The sequence below is a fragment of the Chiloscyllium plagiosum genome, unplaced genomic scaffold, assembly GCF_004010195.1.
Source record: "Chiloscyllium plagiosum isolate BGI_BamShark_2017 unplaced genomic scaffold, ASM401019v2 scaf_67936, whole genome shotgun sequence".
NCBI classification, from domain to species: Eukaryota; Metazoa; Chordata; class Chondrichthyes; order Orectolobiformes; family Hemiscylliidae; genus Chiloscyllium; species Chiloscyllium plagiosum.
This window is the reverse complement of record NW_025204083.1, coordinates 1-9051: the sequence shown is the minus strand read 5'-3', so window position 1 is coordinate 9051 and position 9051 is coordinate 1. Positions and strand designations below refer to the sequence as shown.

The 9051-nt window shown below is 50.3% G+C and overlaps 1 long non-coding RNA gene across 1 annotated transcript; it reads left to right on the top strand.

The window, feature by feature from the left end:
* Positions 1–5650: 5650 nt before the first annotated feature.
* On the top strand, positions 5651–8291 carry LOC122546344. The gene is made up of 3 exons (XR_006310721.1): positions 5651–5766; positions 6180–6335; positions 8210–8291. It is a non-coding gene; the product is annotated as an uncharacterized LOC122546344 (long non-coding RNA).
* Positions 8292–9051: the final 760 nt, after the last annotated feature.

Sequence of the window (9051 nt, the reverse complement as noted above, 5' to 3'; positions counted from 1 at the left end):
GGGACAGTGTAGAGGGAGCCTTTCTCTGTATCTCACCCCTGGTTGTTTCCGTGCTGTCCATCTCTGTGACACTCTGTCTCTGAGGGGAGCCCTTCTCCAATGGAAGGTGGTCATGCTCTGCCACCGTGTGGCCGGCCCTGGTATTGCAGGCTGCCAGCCATCTGATGACCTCTTGTGGTTCCAATGGCCCCAAGTCTCCAAGTTGCTTCTCTCGGAGGCCATTCAGCCCACTGGGTGTTTGCTGACCCTTGGGGGGAGTACAATTGGCTGCTCTTGCGTTCTGTCCTTTCTCCAACTGCACTCCTTTTGCAGAATGGGAGGAGAGTTCACTCGGAATGGTCAGTGTTGTCTCTCCCTGCCTCTTTCTGGCCATACCTGTTGGATGGGGTGAGGCCATTCGGCCCCTCAAGCCTAGTGCCCCATTCCACAGGATTGTGGCTGATCCGATGTTCCTCACCTCCCCTTTCCCATGATTCCCCGACTGATCGGAAATCTATCTCGGCCTTAACTATACACAAGGAATCTGCACCCTCCCCCCCCTCCCCCTGGCTCTCTGTGGTAAGGGTGTTCCAAAGACCCACCACCCTCTGAGAGAGGGGATTCCTCCTGATCTCTGTCTGAAATTGGTGCCCCTTTATTCAGAGACGGTACCCCCTGGGTCCTAGCCTCTCCCATGGGGAGGGGGGGGGGTTAAAACCTTTTAACATTGACCCTGTCCAGCCCCCTGTTTGTTCCAGTCAGATCCCCTCTCATTCTCTCTAAACCCCCAGGGAGTAGAGTCCCAACTGGGCAGCCTTTGCTCACGAGACTATCCCTCCCTCCCAGGGACCCCCCTCTCTGAGCTGCCTCCAATGAAATGATATCTTTCCTTAAATAATGGGACCTAAACCGCTCCCAGTATTCTGGGTGTGGTCTCCCCGTAGGGCCAGCTTGCTTGTGTTCTATGCACACCCACACACACTCACACAGACATACAGACGCACTCACACACACACACACGTGCACTCACCCACACACACACACACACACACAGACAGATGCACAAACACACACGGGTTCCCCCATGTCCCTGTGTGTGTTGCAGCTTGTTGTAATTCCTCTCTGTTGAAATAATAATTTTATTCTTCCATAAACAACACCTCCCCATTTTCCCCACAGCGCAGTCTTTGAGTGTGTCACGACCTCTCTGTAAATTCACTATATCGGTGTCACATTCCAAATCTCCACCGGTGTTAGCTCTGTCTCCGAAAAATACCAACCTCTGACCCCCTCCCTTCTTGAACTCAGACCGGCCTTGACTGGGGAATTTGAGGAAGTGAGGGCTGCAGATGCTGGGGATCAGAGTCGGGAGCGCGGTGCTGGAAAAGCGCAGCAGGTCAGGCAGCATCCGAGGAGCAGGAGAATCGATGTTTTGGGCATAAGCCCTTCATCCCCTTTATCTCTCAGCCCCCCAGCCCACAAGCCTCATTCCTGACGAAGGGCTTATTCCCAAAACGTTGACTCTCCCGCTCCTCGGATGCTGCCTGACCTGCTGTGCTTTTCCAGCACCACTGTTTCGATTTGGGAACATATCTCGTTACAGAAGATTTCTAGGCAGGTCACTCAGACCATAACATTGTTATTCGGAGTAGGTAAGTATATAGGGGATAATCCCCAGAGTGAATTAGCTGATCCAACTGCCAAGTTTTAAAGAATCAGAATTTATTCACAAAATTACAGAATGGAACACGATGAACTGAAACTAGAATACCGGATCACTTATCCCATCCAAAACCCAACAGGCTATCCCAACTTAATGATGCTGTTCTGAAAATACTCGCACCAGCCCCAATAAACACATCCCTGAGCACAAAGAGTTAAAAATGAAACAAAACCTTACAGGTTTTAAGTCAGAGAGAGAGAGAGTACCTGGCTGGACTTGCCCCAGCAGCCTTTTGTCACGCAGACACACGTGCAGACACACGCGCAGAAACGCGCGTGCGCACACGGACCCACACACGCGTGCACACATGCACATGCACGCGCGCACACAGACACACGCACACACAGACACATGCACAAACACACGCAGACGTGCAGATGCACACACAGACCCAATCGTGGGCGCACGCACATGTACACACAGACCCACGCACACACAACACAGACACACGCGCGCACGCGTGCACACCCACACACACCCACACAGACATACAGACGCACTCACACACACACACACGTGCACTCACCCACACACACAGACAGATGCACAAACACACATGCTGCTGCTGCTGAACTGAATTAAGAACCTCGAATCTAAATGAAGGCTATCTCCGCAGCTAGCTGGCCACTCCCCTTCGATTATACCGGGTTTTTTCAAAGACAATAAAACGTTAGGCATTATCTGTTTGGCGTAAACAAAAAGGGCCCCAAGAAACCTTTCAAATCCAGCCCAGTTTCTAGCCTGGCTAATTACCACCTCTCTGGGGACAAAAATACTCGAGGGTAGCGTAACCTTGGAAAAAGACAGATATTGTGACAATCTCATCTCCCGTTGCCTTGTTGACTGAATTTGCTCTGCACTGGCTCATTGCCCCACTGGCAGGGTTCGCTGCTGTTGTAGAAATCGCTGTGACCTGCGCACGCTATGTTGCAATTTAAATAGAGATTGCGACGGGATTGTTGGCACCAGGAGGGAGTCTGGGAAGTAACTCTGGGAAAACTGGGGACGTGTTCATACTTCAGCAAGCAAGGCAGGTATCGCTGTCATTTCAACACTCAGTCCTTGGTGTTCGGGACTATCTTCGCTGTCCACTACACCCCCAAGTTTGGTGCAGATGACACCAAAATGGGAGGTGTACTGGACAGTGAAGACCTCAAATTACAACAGGATCTGGACCAGATGGGCCAATGGGCTGAGAAGTGGCAGATGGAGTTTAATTCAGATAAATGTGAGGTGCTGCATTTTAGGAAAGCAAATCTTCACAGGACTTATACACTTAATGGTCAGGAATTCAGGCAGCATCTGACGAGCAGCAAAATCAACGTTTCGGGCAAAAGCCCTTCATCAGGAATAAAGGGCTTTTGCCCGAAACGTCGATTTTGCTGCTCCTCGGATGCTGCCTGAATTGCTGTGCTCTTCCAGCACCACTGATCCAGAATCTGGTTTCCAGCATCTGCAGTCATTGTCTTTACCACTTAGTGGTAAGGTCCTAGAGAGTGTTGCTGAACAAAGAGACCTTGGAGTGCAGGTTCATAGCTCCTTGAAAGTGGAGTCACAGGTAGATAGGATAGTGAAGAAGGCGTTTGGTATGCTTTCCTTTATTGGTCAGAGTACTGAGGCTATCCAGGACATTGGTTAGGCCACTGTTGGAATATTGCATGCAATTCTGGTCTCCTTCCTATCGGAAAGATGTTGTGAAACTTGAAAGGGTTCAGAAATGATTTACAAGGATGTTGCCAGGGTTGGAGGGTCTGAGCTACAGGGAGAGGCTGAACAGGCTGGGGCTGTTTTCCCTGGAGCGTCGGAGGCTGAGGGGTGACCTTATAGAGGTTTACAAAATTATGAGGGGCATAGATAGGATAAATAGACAAAGTCTTTCCCCTGGGGTGGGGGAGTCCAGAACTAGAGGGCAAAGGTTTAGGGTGAGAGGGGAAAGATATAAAAGAGACCTAAGGGGCAACTTTTTCACACAGAGGGTGGTACGTGTGTGGAATGAGCTGCCAGAGGAAGTGGTGGAGGCTGGTACAATTGCAACATTTAAGAGGCATCTGGATGGGTATATGAATAGGAAGGGTTTGGAGGGATATGGGCCAGGTGCTAGCAGGTGGGGACTAGATTGGGTTGGGATAACTGGGTCGGCACGGACGGGTCGGGCCGAAGGGTCTGTTTCCGTGCTGTACATCTCTATGACTAGGCCAGACCACTCAAAACATTCTTAAGCAGGCAGCCCAGACTATAACTTTACAATGTGTTTTGGTAGGTGTACAGTGAAAGTTACCCAGATTAAGTTAGTGAGGTTGACCACCAGGTTTTAAAACAGACAAAACATTTATTCACAAAATGACACAACGAAACACGAAAAACACAATGAAGAACCCCTACAGAATTTGGTCTATCCAAACTAGACTTAATGATGCTGTTCCGAACATCCACAACAGTCCCAATAACTAAACCCCCTTTAAAACACAATACAACAAGGGGTCAGATGCTTTCAAGTTGAGATTAGAAGGGCAGGAGAGAGAGTTTCCATACAGCTCACTGTTGAACTGCCAACCAGTTCTAGACTGAACTAAATTGCTCAGCTAGGGAGTTGACCACCCTCCTGTCTTTATACAGGTCACTTCTAAAACATGACCACTTTGACCTGAAGTCTCATCTGTTCACATATAAACAAAAGGCCTCTCAAAATCCTTTTCACCTCTGTGCCAAACCAGACTGATCGGAGACCGGCCTTGTTTATTACCCTCTGAAAAAAATCAAGGACAGAGTCTCCTTGAGCCAAGGAACAGCTTTTGGAAAATAAAAAGGGCCTAGCTCTGTGACACTCATTAACTCCTTGTATTCCTACGCTCGCCTTCATTGCTCAGATCTTTGAGTACAGGAGTTGGGATGTCCTGTTGAGGTTGTACAGGACATTGGCGAGGCCTCCTCTGGAACTCTGCGTGTCCACTTCTGATCTCCTTGTTAGAGGAAGGATATTATCCGGCTGGAGGGGGTTCAGAAGAGATTTACCAGGATGGTGTTGGGAATGCAGGGTTTGAGTTAGAAGGAGACCGTTTTCCCTGGAGTGTTGGAGGCTGAGGAGGTGAGCTGTTCATCGAGGCTTATAGAATCATGAGGGGCACGGATTGGGTACAGGTATTCCCCAGCTATCCGAAAGCAGAGCGTTCCGATGGAACCTTTGGTAGGCCGGAATGACGTAAAGCAAAGGGGCATTCATTTATTCGGGAAAACGTTAGCCGTTTCTCGTAAAAGCCAAAATCCTCTTTGGATTTCTTTTCGGATAGCGAGATCAGGCACGAACATAGGTCCTTCAAAATTCGGGGGTACCTGGAAACAGTCAAGGTCCCTTCCCTGGGGTGGGGGAAGTCCAGAACTGGAGGGCATGGGTTCGGGGTAAGGGGGGAAAGGGACCTAAGGGGCAACTTTTTCACACAGAGGGTGGTACGTGTATGGAATGAGCTGCCAGAGGATGTGGTGGAGGCTGGTACAATTACAGCATTTAAGAGGCATCTGGATGGGTATATGAATAGGAAGGGTTTGGAGGGATATGGGCCGGGTGCTGGCAGGTGGGACTAGATTGGGTTGGGATATCTGGGTCGGCATGGACGGGTTGGGCCGAAGGGTCTGTTTCCGGGCTGCATGACTCTACAAATCTTTGCTTCAGACTCTCTGGGGGTTCAGCACCAGATGGTACCCAGCCTCTGAGATTGGCATCCTCTGATCGTTTGGTGGGGTTGTCACCATTCCTGCATCAGCCTACGGTCCCACAGACCTCAGGCGTGAACTTTAACCTTTCACCTCCCAGGGGTTAGTATGGAGATTGGAGGGGTCGTAGGGACAGGCAGTGAACGGGTCACCCTGGGAGGTGAAGAGTCACGCGCTTACTCCCTGCAATTGGGAATGGTTTCTAACCCACTGTCTCTCTCTCTCACTGTTTCCAGGCCAGGAGCGAGCTGGAGAGAGCACAGAGGAGAGTGGAGGCAGCCCGGAGGAGCCTGGGGGAGGCAGAGCGATCGGCTGAGGATGGGCTCAGGGGGCAGCATCGAGAACAGCCGCAGGAGGTGAGCGGCCATGAGCATCGTCAAACTGTTGGCTCTGTGTGGGTCTGACTGAGGGATACGGAGACTGGAACTGTGCACAGTGCTCCAAGTGTGGGTCTAACTGAGGGAGACAGAGACTGGAACTGTGTACAGTGCTCCGAGTGTGGGTCTAACTGAGGGATACGGAGACCGAAACTGTGCACAGTGTTCCGAGTGTGGGTCTAACTGAGGGGTATGGAGACCGGAACTGTGCACAGTGCTCTGTGTGTGGGTCGAACTGAGGGATACGGAGACTGGAACTGTGCACAGTGCTCCGAGTGTGGGTCTAACTGAGGGATACGGAGACTGGAACTGCGCACAGTGCTCCGAGTGTGGGTAGATTGTAGGCCAGTTGGTGGTCAGATCGTTCTGATGCGCGGGCTCTTTCTGTGCAGGAGGCTGAAGCCCTGGAAGTGGCGCAGAAGGGTTTTGAGGAGCTGGAATTTCAGTGGCTGGAGAGACTGAGCAGTGTGGAGGAGGAGAAGGAGACCCAGAACCGACGTCTGCAGCAGGAGCTATCTCTGATTCAGAAACGGGTGGCGGACAGAGAGGTACGTGACCGGTGGAGTGGCGGGGGAGGTACGGACAGGGATGTTAGCTTGGGGAGAAGACTGGGGACGTTGGAATTTTGTGAGAGTGTAAACATCACAGGGTTTGGAAAGGACTTATCCCAAATTCCGTTCATCGAGGCTTTAAGTCACGGGAACAAGGATGTCAATGCGTCATTAGTGTTGGAAGGCAGCTTGTGAGAACAGGGCATTTGTAAAGTGCCACTAGAGAAAGAATTGCATGGTCCTTTTAAAAGATTGTGTGCTTTTTCTGTGTTTAGGAATTTAAAATGAATGGCTGTGAGCAAGAGCCTGAGAGTTTGCAAGAGCACTGAGAGCCCGAACTGAAATATTTATACCGATAGGCCGTACTTAACCGGCCAAGAGGCAGTTTTTAATCAAGGCCACAGGCTTTTGAATTTAGCCACTCAGTTTGAGCCACATACTGAGATACGAGAAAAAAACAATTACATTTAAATCTGAAAGTTTTGGGAACATTGGACCAATCCTACTGTCTGAGAACTTGATGTGGCATCATGAGTAAAAAAGAAAGGGTCAGTTAGTCAGAGACCCCAGAGCTAACTGCCATCCACCAGAGCTAATATGTCCTCAGCCCTTGAGAGAGAATCGCTGGCTCTTACAGCCTCCTGTGTGTCTTACGGAAAGTGCCATCTACAAAATGACAGTGCCAACAGCACAACTACTTAATATCCCTGACAGAAGAATTGACAGAGAAGGCACAGAACATTCCAGAAGGCATGTAACCTGGCTGTAATTTCAAGAGAGTAAATTCTAGTATTTTTACTTATAGTTGGGACTCATATTTATTGGAACAGCGCAGCATTGGAATTTTGCTTTTTTGCGGGAATGATGAGATGAGATTCCCTTCGGCCCAAAAAATCCACACCAACCATCCAAAGAGTAACCCACCCAGACCCATTCCCGTACCCTATATTTAAACCTGACTAATGCACCTAACACTGAGACAATTTCATGGCCAATCCACCCTAACCTACACATCCCTGGGCACTATGGGACAATTTAGCATGGCCAATCCACCCTAACCTACACATCCCTGTGCATTATGGGACAATTTAGCATGGCCAATCCACCCTAACCTGCACATCTTTGGACTGTGGGAGGAAACCGGAGGAAACCCACGCAGATACGGGGAGAATGTGCAAACTCCACACAGACAGTCACCCGAAGCTGGAATCGAACCTGGGACCCTGGCGCCGTGAGGCAGCAGTGCTAACCACTGAGCCACTGTGCTGCCCATAGCCAGTAGTTAGAAGGGATTTATTTGGTTTGTTAATAGTTTAGTTAAGTTGTTCACTGTTAGAGGATGATAAATTGGGACTTGTTGACTTTAAAGTGAGTATCAGGGAGTTATTTTATTTAACACTAGAAGCAGCTGAGAAGCAGGTGACCCCACCTTTCACACGCCTTTTTTACAGGTTAGAGGGTCAGGCACTTTCTATCTGGGTGTTTCAGTTTTAGTTCTCAGATGGGGGGGGGTGTCAATCTCTGGTTTTATAACATAAGGCCTTAACGATCTCAAGCTTAGGCTCTATCCCTTCCAGTTACACGGCCCTCAAATCCATGTCTGGGAGTGCAGGGTGCAAAGGGGTAAATTGGTTCCTTGGGATAATGGGGAGTGGGCGCTGATGTATGGGAGGGTGGTGAAGAGATTCTGCATCTCTGAGACACAGAGAGCTGGATGGTCGCCAAGGGGTGGGGGGGAGGGGGGGCAAAGGCCTGAGGCCTACTGTTGCCAGGCCTCTGACCTTTGGCCTTCAGGCACCATAAATGGCGGGGGAGGGGTGGGGTGCATTTTGACCAAGCTTTGTTCAACAGGAGCCTCTCTTGTGTTTCAGGAGACAGTGAGGAGCTTGCAGGAGCAGCTCAAGGAGATCAAGGAACAGGTCAACCCGGAGGGGAGGCGACGGATCACCCTCAGCATGGTAAGCTGACCCCTGACCCCTGACACCCTGTTCCCCAGCTTGGTGTCCTGAGCGGCAACCTGAGATCGGGTCCGAACTGAAAGTGGCGGGGGGGTGGGGTGGGGGAGCGGACGCTGATCAAAATGGCAGCCTTGAAATTAATCAGGATCTTTCTCGAGGTCTCACTGGCTCCTGAGGTTAAACTACATGGGGAGATCCCACAAACTGGGTGTCGTATTCCTGGGAGTTTGTGGGGCGGGTGATGGATATGATCGAGATTAGGTTCGGGGACCTGGGCAGGAATTTGAGCCAGACCCTTCCATCCCGGAACGATTCCCAGTGCAGAATATCGGGAGAATCCATCCCTGCTTGTGGTAATTGATCCTTGTTTGACTTGATCTGACAAGGTATTTTGGGAATCCTGTGGGATGAAGGGACATGAAGGCTGCAGTGTGGAGATAGGGAGTGGAGGAATAAACCAGGGCAGGACTTATACACTTAATGGTAAGGTCCTGGGAGTGTTGCTGAACAAAGAGACCTTGGAGTGCAGGTTCATAGCTCCTTAGCCGGATCAGGAGTCTCGCATGGTGTGTTGCCTGCCCGGTGCCAGGGTGTGGGACATCTCCGACCGGCTTGTAAGGATATTGGAGCGGGAGGGGGAGGATCCAGTTGTTGTGGTCCACGTTGGGACTAACAACATAGGCAAAGCTAGGGTGGAGGACATGTTTGGGGATTATCAAGCTCTAGGAAGTAAATTGAAGTACAGGTCCTCAAGG